Source organism: Thunnus thynnus, chromosome 21 (genome assembly GCF_963924715.1).
Source record: "Thunnus thynnus chromosome 21, fThuThy2.1, whole genome shotgun sequence".
Lineage (NCBI taxonomy): Eukaryota > Metazoa > Chordata > Actinopteri > Scombriformes > Scombridae > Thunnus > Thunnus thynnus.
The window spans coordinates 16,815,288-16,833,220 of NC_089537.1; the positions used below are offsets into that span (position 1 = coordinate 16,815,288).

A 17,933-nucleotide genomic window follows, 5' to 3' on the forward strand; every position below is an offset into this window, starting at 1 on the left:
GCTACCTCCAGCGAAAATGTAGAAGAATCTCCCAGGGTGTGAAGGAGAATGAGTGTATTTGTGTGATTGTATTTGACTCTCCTTTGCAGTGGAGTCCATTGTATATCTCTTTGGTTACAGAGTGTTCTTTGCTCTGCTCCTCCTCCCCATCTCCCCCTTGTTTGCATATATCAGCCTCTCCTTGGGTAGAATAATAGCTCTTAATTCTTCTCTGTAGCTCTTGCCTTCTGATCCATGACAAAAATAAAGAGCCAGCCGGTCAATTTGCATACTCCGCATACTGATGAGGTGTGTGTTGCCGACTGCCTAATTACCTCCAGTCACTCACTCTCTCTCCTCCTGCAGCTTTTGCTTTTAACCCTCGCTCGCCCATTCGCCATCTCTTCGTCTCCACAGGAAACCATTGTCGCATTCAGCATTAATTCATCTGGAGGGGCATGTAGAAACAATAGAGAGACAAGAAAAAAAAACACAAGCATATTGCAAATGACGAGCGGTTCGTTCGTTCACCTTCGTTTATTCCCCCGTCTGTGTTTATTGGCTAATTTGCGGCTCCTCTCGCTCGCGGCGGCTCTCCTTAAGCTACCCCCTTTGTCTTTGCCTTTGAAATTTACAAAATCTTACAAGAAATCAATACTTAATTGATTATTCACTTTCCTGCAGCCTCAAACGACCGGCGAGTGCATGTGCGTATTAAATCCGGCGTGTGTCTGTGTGTACGTGTGAGTGAGTCTCTGGTAGATCCCATGGTATTCCCAGTTCTTTCGAGGCAGCAGGCGGACGAGGTGGCAGGGAGCTCTGAGAGAAACACTCTGCAGCATCTACGTGCATGTGTATGTGTGTAAGTGTGTGTGAGTGAGTGTGTGGGCATATGAGACGTACCAAGGTCCCGTCAATAGCACCAAAGCCAGGGAAGTTCCAAGGTTTGAAGAGGGTTTACTTCTCAGCCTTTTTGCTCAAACAGCAACAGCCATTCCAGAGGAGGGAGAAGCATGGAAATCAACAACAACAACAACAACAACAACAACAACAAACCAACACCAAGCCTGTGGGCACAGGAAGCACGGCGGGCTCCAAGCAGGATGTGGAAAGGAGTATATCCTCGTTTTCGGGGCTTTTTTTGTTCTCTTCACCGCGCTTCTTTGTTTTCCGTCCTGACTCAGAGAAGAGAGCAGGGCAAGATGCCACCTGGACCCTTTAGAAAACTCTGTGGCGAAGTGGGCGCGGAAATAGGGGCGTGAAGAGAGGGGCGTGAGGAGGAGGAGAGAGAGAGGGGTAAAGGGTGCCTAGTGCCTGCCTCTGATATGCCATAAGGATGGCAGGCACGTAATGATAGCAAATGTAGAGCAGATTGGCTTGGAGGAGGAGGAGGAGGAGGAGGAGAGACAGAGAAAGGGGGAGAGCAGACAGATGGCAAAGCTGGCCTGGTGCCAACGATACCAAGACATGACTACGCAGGGAAACCTCCCCCTACACTCTGACACTTGTTGCTGTGTGTGTTCATGTGTAAGAATCACATGTGAGGACACATAGCAGGAAATTCCCAAACCGCACTATAGCATTGTACTTTCACCAAATTGCCTCATTGGGGCCAGTGAACTTCTGCTTCCTTTTATCTATGGAGGAATGATGATAATTTAATGTTTCAATATCACCGTATGCATTCGGTGGGATATAATATATAAGTATGTATGAGAGCCTAAAGCAAAATGAGGGTGAAAGATAGAGGTCTGGCCTCCAATTTGACCTCCATTTATGCAATGTGGCAAAGGTCAAATATTGACTCTCCTAGCATATTTTTGTCATGGCCATCAAAAATAGATGTTGCAACCCACTTCAATTTTTTTTTTTTTTTTTTTTTTTAACATAATGTCATTTGAGTTTTAGTGGGAAAATTAATGTGATTTTTGTCTCACAGCGTTCAGGAATAAAAACTGCTGGCTCGTGTTGGTTTATGACAAGGAAACGAATGGCAGCTAGATAGAGTATTATGATGTTCATATTGAAATGTGCTGAGCAAACACCTTCCTGCACCAGCAGACGTGCTCAGTGTGTGTGAGAATGAGAGAGGGGGAGACAGCGAGAGAGAGAGAGAGAGAGAGGTGTATTTCTGTAGTGTTTTGGGAGGGGGGGGGGGGTTGTAAAACACATACTGTACTGTATTCATGTCTGTGTGAATGTGTGCCAACCAAGCAGGAGGTTTTCACACGAAGAGGAAAAGCATGCATCTATGAAACCTGCCATTGAGGTGTGCTGAAAATTATTGGCAGGCTGGTACGTAGGACACACAGAAAAGGAGGTTCAGACAGGCTGCAGCACATCCGAGATGTTCTGAAATGGCTACAAAATTGGACATTTGTTAAATTATTCATGTTATACTTGTTTTGCATGATTGGCAGCAGGACAGAATGTAGGAGCAGATTGGGCAAAGCCCTGTTGTCTGTAGATAAAGAGGAATCATGTTATCATACACTGTGTGTGTTCATATGTGTGTGTGTTTGGGTAGACTGGGTGGAGTGGTGGTGGGGGGGGGGGGTTACCCAAATCAAACACCCATTTGAATAAGAACAATCAGACCCCAAAATGGAGCCACAGAGAGGGGAAATGGTGAGGCGATTTGACTTGCGAATCAGGCGATGCATATCTGCATGCTAATTACGTGACAAGAAGGGGGAAAGAGTGGAAAGCGTCCCCCATGCGCCAGACAGAGAGAGGGCGAGGGAGGGAAGACATAGCAGACGCAAGAGAGAAACAAGGGGGACGAGCGACTGAACAAACGGACAAACAAACGAAGGAATCAAAGGGAGCTATAGATGAGATGGGTAATTAATTCCCCCATCAGCCTGTATTCTACGGCATTTGATTTTCTTTGGAAACAAATCGACACGCATGGAGATGGAAGAAAGGAGCAAAAGCAGTGGACGAGGGTAGGGATTGGAGCGGGGTTGGGGGGCATCCGAAAATTAAAATTATTGATTGATCTTAGGGTGCGGGGGGTTGCGGAGCGGAGGGCATTTTGAGGATGTAATTAGAGCGGACTGGGACCAAGGCTGGAATGATAATAGATGACGTTGGAATTCACTATGGCGATTGGCCATTAATCTCCATTAACGCGGACCAGGATATTAAAAATTCTAATTGGAGGGACAAAAATGATGTGGATGGTATGCGTATGCATGTTTACAAGTGTGTGTGTGTTGGGATGTTGATCTTGGGTGTTTTGCGATAATTGCCACCATGGGGGAATTGTGTCCTGAGGTACAGTATACTGTATATCAACTGTATTAGCTCGCTGATTAGAATTATGAACTGCTTACAATGCTGAATTGTGTTTAATGTTTCATTCTTTTTAATAGAATGGCATAAACTCTCATTCATGGTTTGGGAACAAGGGTTTTCATTACATATTTTTGTTTTTTGCCTTATGCTTTGGTGTATAGCTGGGTACATGTTCGCATGCAAATGTTTATGTATATATGTACGGCCGTGTCTGTTTGTGTCGTATGTGATGATGAAGCTCTATTACTGCCAAAATAACAAGTTTACCAAGTATCCATTTTAATTATTTTCCATCGTTTTTTCAAAAACTAATGTATAAATGAGTTTTTTGGAGTTTTATTTTCATTGTTATTTACTGTGTTTGCTTTACGAACTCAATCTATGCAATGTATAAATTGTGTACTGGCTGTATTAAACCCAATAAAATGATTCTTATACTTCTCATCGTCGGTGTCTGTCATTCACTGGTAACAGATAAGAACACAAATCATTCATTGTCCAGCTCCAAAGCAGTGCAAAAGGAAAAGCCCTGCTTTAGGGAGTCCTCAGCCCCCATGGGTGCTATGATGTCATCAGTAGTGGCCTTGGATCTGCTGTTTGTTACATCAGCCCAGATTAAGGAACACGGATGACAGGCCAATACCGTGTTTATCAATAGCTCCACCACCTTGCATGACTGTGCTGTGACACTGTCAATAGATTATGAAATCTTACCATGTCAGCTATTCAATATTACAAATTGCTTCTGTGTAGTCAGCGTGCGTGCTTGTGTTTTTCGTTTGTGTGTGTGCGTGCATGACGTAAATATGCAAGAGGTTAATGCATATGTTCCTGTAATGTCTCCATGTATTCACTCTGCATGATTAGGAACTGTCCTTGAATTAGTAAGATGAAACTGCAACCCCCAACTCTGCGGCCAATGCACACACACACACACACAAATGCATACGCAGATATTGTAGCCTATATGTCGACAAACAATCACAAAGACCTCCTATTAGGATTAAAATGAAGACATAGCTGTACTCACACAAGCATAATAATGAAAAACATTTCACCTCTACTGTTAATTCATCGTTCATTAGTGAAAGAAGAGAACCTTGCCGCTAAGAGTTAGCATGCTTTTGTGTGCATGTGTGTGTATGTGATGGCCAGTGTGATGTCATTACGTTAATGGTCTTTCACTGGGGCTAGTCATTAAATGAGGATATTAAAGCAGTAGGCTGTTTTTATATGCATGGAGGGGAGATGTGTGGGGGTCACAGTTGCTTGAAGTCATCACTCATGCACAATGGGAGGACACACACATACACACAGGGACAAAAATCACACATACAAATGAGCAAAATATGCATGTAAGGGGTCACTCAGCTCTCTTCAGGAGAATTGTGTCTATTCATTTCCCTCTCTTTTTCTGTAACAAGAACACAAACACTGGCAGAGCACTCACTTGCCCCTTGTTTGAGTTGTTTTTTTATGCATATGCACCCTCTCTCAAGCCAAATTGATCCTGATATTTATGAGCTGGGTTTGACGTGCATATTATTATTATCATTACTGTTATTATGCATTTCGGGGGAGGGAAATAACATTAGGCTTGGCAGAGGTGGTGCAGAAGCAGGGGCTATCACTGCTGCAATCATCAGATTGGTCTGATTTATGATTTATGCAGACCACAGACCGCCTGAGGTAACGCCCCTGGAGGAGCTGGGTAGTAAAAATTTGTTTTAGCCAATTGATTAATCAAGACTAGTCATATGTGTGAGTACTTCATATGTATATGTGCTTGGATGGCAAAAGGAAATGTGTGTTTATCATATGTCTGAATCTGCATGGTGTCAGTGTGGGTGTGTGTCTGTTCTTGGAAAACTGATTTGGTGATGCGACCTGTCAAGCAAATTGAGAGCAGGGATTGGTAAATTAAGAAAACAGAGATGAAGGGAAGATGATAACATAAAAGCGGGACTGAAAATGAAAAAAGAAGCTAACAGATTTGGTTATTAAATATTCCACACTTATTCTTCTGATTTATGTAATAGCAAAATTAAATTGTAAAATTGGGTTTTGAATTTTACTGAGTCAATATAAAAGACATTATGCAACTACAAAATTAACAAGGATCACAATAAAATACTGGACTTGTTTGATATGATGTTTTGCAATGGGCATTAAGGTCATACACTTGCAAATAGAAGTATATATTAATTATTCATATGAATAATTGAATTGCAAAACATGCAGGGGAAAATATGCCAGTCAGCATTCATTTCACCGTTGCCTTTAACCCACTAGAGAGCAGCTGGGTTTAGATTTCATTTCAATGTCACCAATTTGTTATTAAAGTATAAACAGGACTTTAGCTTGAACCAATGAAAAATGCTGTAGATTACCAATGTTAGGGTTAGGCCATGGTAATTTGGCAGGGAATGCTTGAGAGGAAGTTATGCCTGGGAGGCTCAACTCAGGGCAAATACCCATTGAAGTATATGACCACAGAGGAGAACACCTGGTATGTTGAAGAAATCAGCTTATTCTAAGTAAGTAGTAATATGTTCTGTATATTAAGGACATATTCAATAATATTCATTTTTAAATGTTTATTGTTGAAGTGGGATAGTTTTAAATTAACTTGGACCTTTAACCAAAGTCATGGATTGAAAATGGCAGGTCTGATTCATGCTATTGTTAAGTAATCCACAGTGAAGAATGATATCTTCATTTACTAACTCTACTCAGTATACTGTACAGTGTAATCTGTGTTTCAGTTTGGCTGCATTATATAACATTTTGTGTTGACTAATGATATAATACAGTATTTGTGCTATTTGCTTTTTCTGTCTTTTACTGTGTTTGTGTGCTCTCTGCAGGCCGGTGTCTGAACTCAGCCAAAGATCAACTGTGAGGGAAGAACCTCCATTCTGTAACGTTCAATTGCAAGTGGACTGAGTGTTTCTGTAGTGCCAACAACTCCAACAGAGTGATACGTCTTCTCTCTAGTTCTACTTCAGTACTCGTGTTCTCCAGTTGTCAACATACCATACTACATAACATAACACAACACCACGCAAATACTATATATACTACACATTCAACATAAAACAGGACTTTCAGTATTTGAGTTATATAGAACATGAAAACTATGTGGCAATGTCAGATACATTTTAAATCAACATTTCATATCTTCTTCTGCTATGCAGAAGTATAGATTTGGACTTGGTATATAACAGAACAGAAAAACTAGATCAGGACATCCCTATACACTATAGTAATCCTCTGGCTGTTTAGTCAAAGCACATTTGGTGGCAAATCTGTTTCCTTAAGTAAGATGTACAAAGGTAAATATGTCTTAAAATGTGTGTCTCAGATTAATTAAGGATTGTACACACATGCTCATAAGCACTGCGCACACATACTCACAAGAAAATGCCAAAATTCAGACTTTACTACATTTTGACAGTGTTCTTAAACAACAAAAGGACAATTTAGTTAGAAAACTACGACATATTGGACAAAGCAGCTGGAATCCAGTTCAGTTCACTTTCAGCAGATCAAAATATTTTTTTCTGCTCTTTCCATCTGGTCAGGAAAATTCTCTTGGATACCCAAAAATGAAGGATTTGAAGGCACAATTCTTCGACATGGAAAATTCAATTTTCAACAAGAACCAAGTCCCAAAAAAATGTAAAGTTAACATCTGTTATAAGCTTTAAGCATTAAATTAGTTCTCCAATAGGAAAACTGTCATTCTATTTGAAGAAAGGAACACGATTTGAAACAAAAAAATTCAAGTGACTTTCACGGTCTCTCTGAGATCTCTCAGTGGGCTGAATTTAAAGATATTTTGGTAAAAGCACTGTTAGATATTTTTATGGTTGGTAGAGCTTTATACAAAGGTACATTTTCAGGCAAATTTGACAAAATAATAGAATAAACTGAGCACTATGGAATAACTCTTGAAAATAATAAGGACGCTCAAAACACTGTTTGCTTTACATTATAAGTTATTGAAACCGAATGTGTTGAAAATGCATTGCTTTGAGGCATAATATTTGTCATTTTATTTCATAAAATGCATAACTCATATGCCGAGATTTAATGCTGTACCATGAGGAGCATCACTGATCAGAGCATGTGATCCAGGCACGACAGGAATAACATGGTAAAAGATGTTGCTTACCTTTATGACGTGTTTGTGACGAGTTCACCCAAACTGCAGCGGCCAACCTGCACCTCTTCACTTTAGCAGCTCACTGTGGTTGCTTCATGTTTTGCCGATCCTCCCTGCAAGATTTACAACTAATTAACCGATAAAGCATAAAAAAATCTCCATATCAATTTTTTCTAAAAATCTGTTAGCACCATAATCTTGGTGATAAAAGCTTCACTTCCTGTAACTTCCTCCTAATATCTTATGTCACCCATCAGTTTCTTAAAGAACATTAATGCCCAGACGTTGGGTTTACCACTTACTTCCATCAGTCAGTTGTTGGAGCCTCAACAAAATCCACAACAGAGCAAAGTTTGCACCTTCCCACACTTACAGCTGTCAGTTTTAAACCACTAGCAGTTTTGTCATACTTAATTCAGTATTTGGGGTTTACAAAATGAATTTCTGTCACTTCTAACACATAGCGCGCATTTGAAGACAGATTTATCTTGTTATATTCAATTGTGTTTATGCAATTCTGGTACAGTATGGGCATCCAAGTTGTCCCAGTGGGAATCCCTGACTCTGGCAGCTTCGCTCACATGCACCCCACACTGAACTACAACAGGCAGCAGACTGGTTTTTGGAAACTTGACTGATAGCTCTGCTTCTATCCTGAGCTAGAAACAGAGCCAAGCGGCACAATGGCTGTGAGCAAGGGCACAATCTGCCACATGTATGCATGCAGTCCTCTTTGTCATATGGGTGTTATTTAAGTGACTGCAGGTATACGCCAGATGACTGCACGCAATACCGCAGAGTGGTTGTATGTGTCCTTGTAACAATAAACCATACATGCAGACCATCCAACCTACAGTTAGTGCAATTGCAGTATCGCTGAAGCAGGGCTGGATGAAGCCAAAGGGAAGCGGGCCTGTAGACGGCCACGGTCAGGCTGGAGGAACCGCTGCCGAGGTGATTATAGATTCTGAAAGCAGTGCTGGACTCTGAGGCAGAGATTATTATAAATTTGGTCATTGGCAATGAGGACACTACAGGAGAGGGAAAAACAAATATTAGGGCCCCCTTCAATGCCGGGGCCAGTGTGAGCTGTTTTCCATTTTAATGCATTATGTGTGTATAAGGGAGAGAGGAGATGAGGTTTTTTTTCTCTCTCTTCTCTGTGTGTGTGTTAGATTCAGCAAACTGAGATTTACATTTCCCTTGCACTGCCTGTGAAATGTTTTCAGACGTGGGCAGCGTGACTGCAATAATATATAAGGCCCCCCCCCCCCTCCTTCTTTCTTTCTTACACATACTTACATGCGTGCACACTGCGGGCAAAGACAGTTTGAGAGAATGAGGATAAAGGAGTACAGCCGTAATTACCATCCTTGTGAGAGAAATGGAAATTCACACTTAGTCTGATTCTGTGGTTAGCTTTCATGCCACTCCTTCACTTAAGCTCATATTGACACATTGACTTTAAGTGTATGTCCCCCCCGCCCACCACCCCCCAACATCAGTCTTAACAGACCAGTTAAACAACACTAAGAAGTTAGATTTTTTTTTAAAAGTGCATCACAGGGAAAGGTCTGAAGACTTGTATTCCAATATATTAATACAGGCATTCAGTATAGATTGTTGTTAATAAAGGCTTCTCAAAGTTAGATAATAAATAGTAATGAAACATGATAGTCTGAATTGATGTTGTAGGTTAAAAGTTGGTCAGAAAAACTTATTATTAATGAATTGTTTTATTTATCCATCACCTGGATCTTATTTTGTGCTGAAATCATAAAGCCATAAACAAATACATTGTTTTTTATGTGACTTAGTTATTTTGAATATATTATCAATCACTCTTTTAATTACGTTTTTCTGGCTTCTTCTATACAAGTTGCACTGTTGGCAGCCTGTAATGACAGTAATTACATTGCTCTTTTCATATTAGCTATAGTATATCAAAACAATATAAACTAATTAAAATTGAAAATGTAATATCAGCAAGAATGAAGAGATTAGTCACATCACTGGTGATTTAATTGCATCCCAAGAGCAGCCAGACACCCCGCATGCATCTGTAGTTTATTATTGCAGGTAGCTCACTCTATCTATGTTTGTTGGCGTTCAGATATTTCACCAGTGGAAAGGCTGCCTATGCCCGTGGGGTTCAGATTTGCAAAGATCTATCATACAACCAAAATCGCGACCATAAAGGATCCACGCATCCATCTATACATTCAAAACTTACCCCGGGGCTGTGTGCCTGCATGAGTCCCATCTAAGCACTTTGTCATTTTAAGTGTAACACATGTATTGATTTCATAGGTTTGATTCTAAATGCAATGATGTCTTCCTCCGAGAGTTGATTAAACCCTTTTGGTATTGATGCACTGTGCCTATGTGTGTGTGTGTGTGTGTGTGTGTGTGTATGAGAGACAGAAAGTGTACGGTTGAGACAGCAGAGACAGTTTGTGTACATGCATGCATGCATTCATTGATAAAAGTATTACAGAAAGCCACAGCGTCAGGGACTGTGTGATCTAGAATCACAGTCCCCCTGACTGGTGAATCCTGGACCGGGGCCTTCAGACTGAGGGTTTATCTTGCCTTTAGTCACAACGCATTCACTCTTCTCTCTGTTCTCTTCTTCTCACTTCTCCCTTCCTCAATCAATGCAAAGCCAGCCAGTATATTACCCTTTACTCGAGACGCACACTTTGCTCTCACAATGAATTTAACAGCCAAGTTGTTCTGTGTGACTTTATGCTTTTGTCGTCATTATACTAGTATTAAAAGTAGTAATAATAGTATAGGTAACTGTAGTACAGATGTAGCAGGACTGTATTTTAATGGCAAGACTAGGATTCATTCTATGTTAATATAATGGCAATAACATTCAAAGAAACTGAATTGAACATCAGTAGAAGTTTAATAGGTCAGGAGTTACAAAGTAGTGGTCATATAAAAGCTCAAAAGTAAAGAATACCAATTCCCATTAGAGCTGCAACTAACTGATCATTTTCATTATCCATTAATCTGCTGATTATTTTCCTGGTAAATTGTTTGGTCTACACGTCAGAATATAGTGAAAAATGTCCATCATCATGCTCAACAATAGATTTTTATAAAATGTATTTTATCTTACCAAACCCAAACTGAAAACATATTCAGTTTACTGTAATGTAAGACAAAGAAAATATACATACAAGATAAACATAATCACATTTTCAAACCCTCAAGTCTACAAACAAAATGATTTTAATTTAGCAAGTTAATACTATATCTTGTTAGCTTACTTCCTACTTTTGATCTTCACCAGAATATTTAAGGGTTTTGTTTAGCAATTAGAAGAAAAATTGACACTCTTTAATTGTTGTAGTACTGTTCTCTATGTGCAATACAGAGGAAAACTGGAATCACTTTCCCAGATTTCTTTAAACTCACACAGTCTCCTTCCAATTTTCATCCTGAATATTTTAATAGCTACAAGGAGAGTACCAGTTCTTAACTGTGCTACTAAGGATCTTTGGCTTCTGGATAAGCCAGATATAACATACTGTATAATTCAGGGGCCATATTAATATAGAAATATACAAGCTTATATAATAGAACAAGCATTATACCACTATGTTAGTGCAAAGCAAAATACTGAGTGACAAAAATCTAAACCCATAATTTATTATCAGTCTACTACATTTCCCCGTTGTCCAAAATGTTCTGTTTACCAGGATTGCTGAAAGAAATGGGTTTGGGATGAGTGAGAAACAGAGAATGCCACCTTGAATTTATCATGTGTGGTACCTCTCGAATGATAAGGAGAATCTTGTCATTTATTTAGTCACGAAAAAGTCAAAAGACCACCTTCTCATAACCACTAAACCGCTCCACATCACCACAGTCATACTCAGTGTAGCATGCATCTCAGTGATAACAGCAATCGCTGATTCACAGCGCAGGCTAAATAAGGGCAGATTTCATGGGTCAATAAATTTGTTGTTAAAAGAAATGCCATATGTCTGTGAAAAGCAACATGGGATTTTAATTTTGGTGCAAACATAGATGAAGAGACAGAAAGCAAGAGAGAAATAGAACCTGACAAGCGCACAAACACACACAGAGATGTGCACATACACCTTGCCCAGGTCCCCGAAGCTAATTAAAGGGAAGGTAGGCGAGCAGAGATGTGACAACTCTGTGAATCATGTAGAATAGTTGTAATGGGTGACCTTTTTTTTTTCTCCCCATGCGGCGGGCAGAAATCTCATTTGAGAGTGAGCCATTCCAATTTGCTGCGGCGAGGCAGGTGTCAAAGTCTCAAGCAGGCAGAAAAACATCCCTTGGTGCCTTCTCCTTTGTTTGAGATCATGTGATGCCCTGTGTGAAAATGCAAAAAGCTACAAAGTCTACTGAAACAGGGTTTGTATTTCATCTTTACGCACTTCTCTCATTCTTTCTTTTCTTCGTCTGCACTTTGACTTAATATGAAGAAACAAAGAGTGTTTTCTGTCTCCATGTTTTGTGTATAGAAAGGATTATGTTAGTGATCAGAGCAAACATGAGAATTATAAACACAGTCCATCTTCATTAGGCTGCAGGCCAGATATTACTGGGCTGGACAGCCTGGAATGTTTGGTCGTCCATTTAGCCAAGGGCAGGAGCAGAAGGGCTGCTGTGCAGGGCTCCAACTCCCTTTGATCCTCTGCAAATGTGTGTGTGTGCGTGTGTGTGAGTGTGTGTCTGTGTGAGTGCAATGCAATTTCACAACCCAAGTACACCAGCTGGTCCACGTTAAAGTTCCAAGGTAACCATGGCGCCCCGCGGCTGGTGGAGAGTGTGTGTATGTGTGGGTGTGTGAGTGTATGTGTGTGTGTGTGATAACATGTGGTATACGTTTAGATGCGCTCCTCCGCCCTATCCCCCCTTTGGCTTTGACTTTTAAGGAGTTTCGACACTGAGCTTTTGCCTCTATCAGGTAAACAGGATACGGGTCACTGATAAAACAATATATACACATACACAGCCTACCACCATGGGAGGATATATGTGTATCCCCCTAACCACTGAATACCTGGGGTTGGGTCACCTAAAATAGTTTCCTATGTATCACTTTCAATTGGGATTTTTAGTATCACATAGTGTAAATAGTGTTTGAGAAGCTCTGCCAAGACATATCTCTGGGGAAAACATTGATACAGAGAATATATATACAAGACCAGAGTTAAGCGCCATTAATATAGAAAAGAGTCATGTTCAATCAGTTTACATGATTTTATTTGCGCGGCATGTTAAGTGAGGAAGCCATCAGTCTTTAGATATGTATAAAATATGTTTGTCTTACAGTAGATTTTATTTTATTTTATTTGGCAGTATTGTCTCCATCCTTATGTTCATTTTCTTCCTATTGCATGATATCGTTTGTCAGAGCAAAAGAGAGCAACTAATATGTGTGACAAAACCAAAAAAACTCTGATGCAATTAAAAGACAAAGGGAGACAAAGTCTGGTGAGAGTTGAATCCTACAAACTTGAACACAAAGGTGAAATATTTCTATATCATTTCAGAGATGTATTTATTTTCTTTACGTTACGAGTCCTTGCTACCTGAAAACACATGTATTATTCTAAGGCACGTGCCTGAGGCCTCATCCGCCATACATTACATCCTTAAACTAATCTACAGCAACAGCATTATCTATACATCTCATCTTTCATTGCCTTGCATAAATATTTACTTGGAAACAGAGGAGTAAATCACAACAGGAACAACTATTCTTTAACTAATTCATATATGTTGCTTTTAAAAAGAAGAATTTCAGAGAAGGTTGTGTATTTGTATATTTTCTTTGTGTGTTGTTTAGGCGCTAGTAGGGTCACCACAACAATTGCCAAGGTAACAATGCTGTTGGACACAGACACACACATTCATATTCATATCTAAGAAATTCTAACATTTCTAAGAAACATCCATACAAGTATATATGTACATTCAAACCGTGGAAAATCTCAAACCCTTATTTCTTTGAGAATAGCTTTGCAATAATGCAGCAATGTTTGGTCCTCCTCGCAATTACATTCCATTCTCCCTCTGTCTTTCTCTCTCTATTTCTATATATGTGATCGGTGCCGCTGTAGAGCTACCATGATGATTCAGATGGGAACAATTCAAAAAGATTGGATAGGAGAAAGCACAAAACAATTCTTATAAGCCTGCACAGTCCGCCTTGCGACAGATGACAGTCTCTGTGTACATCTGATTACAAGCTCTCTCGCTGTAGACTCGTGTATCTCAACCAGGGGGGGTCGTGAGCTGAGGAGATGTTCAAAATAACGGCTCAGGTAAGATTTGTGGTCCAAATGCAAAACTAGTATCACACACACTGAAACAGACTGACGGAACAGCATCACGATCCTCTTTTTTTTGTGTAAAACTATGAACAATTTAAACAGGAGCATTTTTATTTTCATATTTTGACCGTGTGGAAGCATCTCCTGGCAATGATGTGATATTAATGTGGCTAAAAAAGGTTGGATACTTTCATGCTTGCTAACTCTATGCAGAGTTAATCATTTCTTATAAAACTTCAGGTGTGTTTTGAGGCCTTACATCAGTTGTTTGTTTCATAGGTTGGATTTGAACCTCAAAGAACTACTTGTACCTCATTAGTCCTGAAGAACACACTGTGTACATATAAGTTTACTAAGCTAAATTTGTGTTCTCAGGTACACAGTTTCATTTGTGACTGAATTAAAAAAAAAAAAACCTTGTGGCTTCCCCAAAGGATGTCACATTCAAAGCGCAGCGTGCACAAACATGCAATACCCCTCAATCCCTGCTTCTACTTTGACTTTCTGCTTCTTTTAGTAAACAGCCAAAAGCTTCTGCCTCCTCCTCAGTGGCCACGAGCTTCCTACCATGATGAAAGAGGTTTTAGGATTTTTCTACTTTCTACATTTTAATTGCGCGTGTTGCACCTTCACCAGCTATTTACATAGTTTTATTAATAAGAAAATGGTAAAATCCCCGCCATCACAGCTATTTCGACACCTTTTAGATGATCGCACACATTCCCCATCACTGACAAAAAAAAAATCCCACCAAAAATTCTAACTAAACTCCTTACTGACATCCATGAAGATGTTTAATCTTTTCTTGAAATGAAAAATCATCCTGCTATCAAGCTGTCCACCGCTGAGAGAAAAATCTAATGAAAATATAGTGCTACATATTGATAATGATATTCTGTATCTTTCTATCCCCACCTAATCAGAGGTGGAATACGGTGCAGAGTCTCCCCTCTCTCCTGCCGTGACAGCCACAATTCATCACAGCTTTAATTTAGTCTGTTACTGGGGTGTCGATAGGACGAACACTGCCTGGCGACCCTCTCTCACGCGCACGCTTGCGTGTCCACACACACACACGAGAAAACACAGGCAGGTAGTCGCATGCTCACACACGTCCGCGCACAACACGCACACTCTCGTGACCCTTATGGAGAACCGTCCATCCCCAGCATCTCATTTTTGTTACAAACACACTGTCTCACATGAACATTGAGTACACACACTGAGGCGCACACCTCCTCCCATCGTCCTGAAGTGCTATTTGTTGTGTGGTTGGCTGTGGCCCCTAGCTCAAGGCCCTTCTCCCTAGATGTATCATCAGTCATTTAAAGCAATTAAGCACTTCTCAATGAGAATAGCCCGCTCTTCCTTGAGCAAGACGGAGAGCAGCGATTCACAAAGCCATTTTCTACCAAATCCTATTAAAGGTGGGGAAGGGAGGGGGAAAAAAACGAGGTTGAAGACTTAAAATGGAGGGCTTTTATTTAAGGACTAGGAGGTATTACAGGCCAGATTACTCCTGGCTTATGTTCCTAGTCTGGGAAATTACATTCCCACTTTTTTTTTTGAGTGCCCAGGCTTTGGAGTCGAAGATGAGAATCACCTTAAGTCTCTCTTGTTTTTCACTTCTCCACTTCAATGGGTTGTTCTTGTTCTTGTTGTTGTGTTTTGCTAGAAAGATTTCTGTTTTTCCACTTTTATTGGCACCTACTGAGCTTTCAGATACCTCTTGGGGTGTGTTTTTAGGGCTGGGGTTTATGTCAATTCTATCCGGTTCTTTCAAGGGAAATTACTTTTTCATTCCAAGATCTAGTCTTAATTATTGATAGAAAGGAAAAGACATGAGCACGAATTTCATAGGATAAAACAGTTGTGCTTCAATCTCAACAGGGTTTAAAATCATACACCATATAAACAAAGTTGTGAGTCACCATATAAATAAAAACACCAACACAAATCTATCTTTGTTTTGATCATGCTATTCAATCTCTGCCACAATTTCATGATTCTTTTGTTTCATATTTGAAGTCCAAGCTGACTTGCGGAAAATAAAAAAACAAATACATTGTTTTTTATGTGGGTTTCTTGCCTCATCTTAACCATACGTTGATCATTAGGGCCCAATGTTTACCTAACCTTTATCAAATTGTGATAACAGCCAAACATAGACATGGCTCACTTGTATTCTGTGAGCAGATTATGGTAAGGTTTTTTTTTTTTTACACTGAAAAACAGTGACTACACATTTTGCAAATACGATCAATCTGAACATTGTGTTTGATATGCTGATTTAAAGTGTAATCTACATGGCATGTTTCCTCAAGGTAGCTAACGCCAGAAAGTTGTATTAACCACTACAAGGTCTTAAAAGTAAGCAACTCTATTGAGTAACTACACAGAGTTTGAGTTTTATGCTTCTGGCTCCTTTTGGTGAAAAATTACCATCTAAGTGAAAATAGAAGCTGATGGGAGGTGAAGCTACTCCTGCACTGGCCAGTACATATTTGGACAGGAGAGACTTAGCAACTTAGCGAAAAACATCAGTGAAGTCCTTTATTGTGTAAAACCTGAACTCTGCTGGGAAATTATATGACATGGTTATTGAACACTTTGCTGCCATGAAGGACAAGCAAATACTTTTCCTACTAGGTTGAGTAAAATGTACCTTTCCCAGCTTTGTGGCTTTACTGACAAAATAGTCCCCTACTGTGGCTGTGAGATAAAAATGCTGAGCAAGTGTTGATGTGGTTTCTTAAATGTATACATTAATTGCCTTGCTGTTACTATAGATTTACCCTACATGCATATGCAGAAAGCACCATGTGCAGGGTCCACCAGGAACTTTGAATACATTTTGAATTTCCCCACTTTGACTTTTTGACTTTTTTTTAAATGTGATTAGTGGTCGTTTGTGGAATTTGCAGAGGTTCTGCAGAATATGTTGACATATACAGTAATTATGAGGGTAAGTCATGTATTTGATGCATACATTAACACTTTTTGATGTGACTGTAAACTTTTAAATGTCATTCTTAAAAAAAAATGTTGTGTGGTTTCTTTTCCACCTTTGGTCTGTACTTTGTATACTAGTCGGTCATAAGTTTTGCAAAACTGTGCATGAAAGTGTGAAAGTTCTTCACCTTGGAAATAGTACTTGGACAAGATTTGTCACAAAATGTGGTCACATCAACTGAGCCTCCCCCGTCCAACTAAGCAAACTGTGAGATGTGGTTGAAAGCCCTGGAAAAGCTAGTAAGTAAACCATGATTCAAAAAGATTATATTGTCAAACTACATTTGTGTATGTTAAAAAAGAAATGTGTGTAAATGATGTATCTTTGCATTGTGTCTTTTTAAAGTAGCTGTATTACAGCACCTCGTGTTGTCAAAAAACAAGCTACGTTTCCCAAATATTTTAAGAGGATCTGTCCCACTTCTGCATCACTCACCTGCTGTGCCCATGGACATTCCTGATGAATTATAAACTTTTTAAGATGCCATTCCACTTTACAGAATAAGAATAGGCAGATGCACTTAGGGACAGTACACTTCTTACTATCACAGCTTAGGAATGTAACCTCAAACACTGTTGTGATATAGTATATTTATATATATATATAGATTTCTATACATCGGCCCAAATCATAACCTTTACCAAGATAACTGACAGCACAAAGGTCCTGTAAAGTCATTATCCTCTCCCTCGATCAGCCACTGTGCAACCAAAGGGCACATTTACTATTGGACTCGCAGCCAAGACAGGCTGTCTTCACCTTGACAAAAGAGCAGAACATTTTCAAAACATTGAAAAAGTATGTATGTAGGAATGCAAGTCACAGTGTGTGTGAGACCAGCAATGTATATGAACACAGGCATATGTATATATATATGCACAGTGTGTGTGTGTGAGTGTGTGTGTGTGTGTGTATGCTTATCTTTGCCAAACTGTAAAACAGGTTTGGGGTTTATTTTTGTTACGTGAAAGCGAGGCTCAGTACTGCTGAAACAGACATCTGCAAAGAATAGACCTACTCATTTGGCGTTAATCAAAACAGCCTGACTTTATTCATGTAGCTGCAGTGATCTGCAAGCCTCTGGCAAAAGCAGAGAGAAAGAAAACACAGATGTGTGCACGTTACACAGACACACATACACACA

At 39.8% G+C, this 17,933-nt stretch overlaps 1 protein-coding gene across 1 annotated transcript in view; it reads right to left on the bottom strand.

Moving 5' to 3' along the window:
- Positions 1-7,552, bottom strand: part of zfhx4 (zinc finger homeobox 4) — a 174,794-nt gene extending 167,242 nt beyond the window's left edge. The window contains exon 1 of the mRNA XM_067578654.1: positions 7,457-7,552. The gene's annotated coding sequence lies outside the window, so the exon portion shown is untranslated. The remainder of the gene's footprint in view (positions 1-7,456) is intronic.
- Between the last annotated feature and the right edge of the window lie 10,381 nt (positions 7,553-17,933).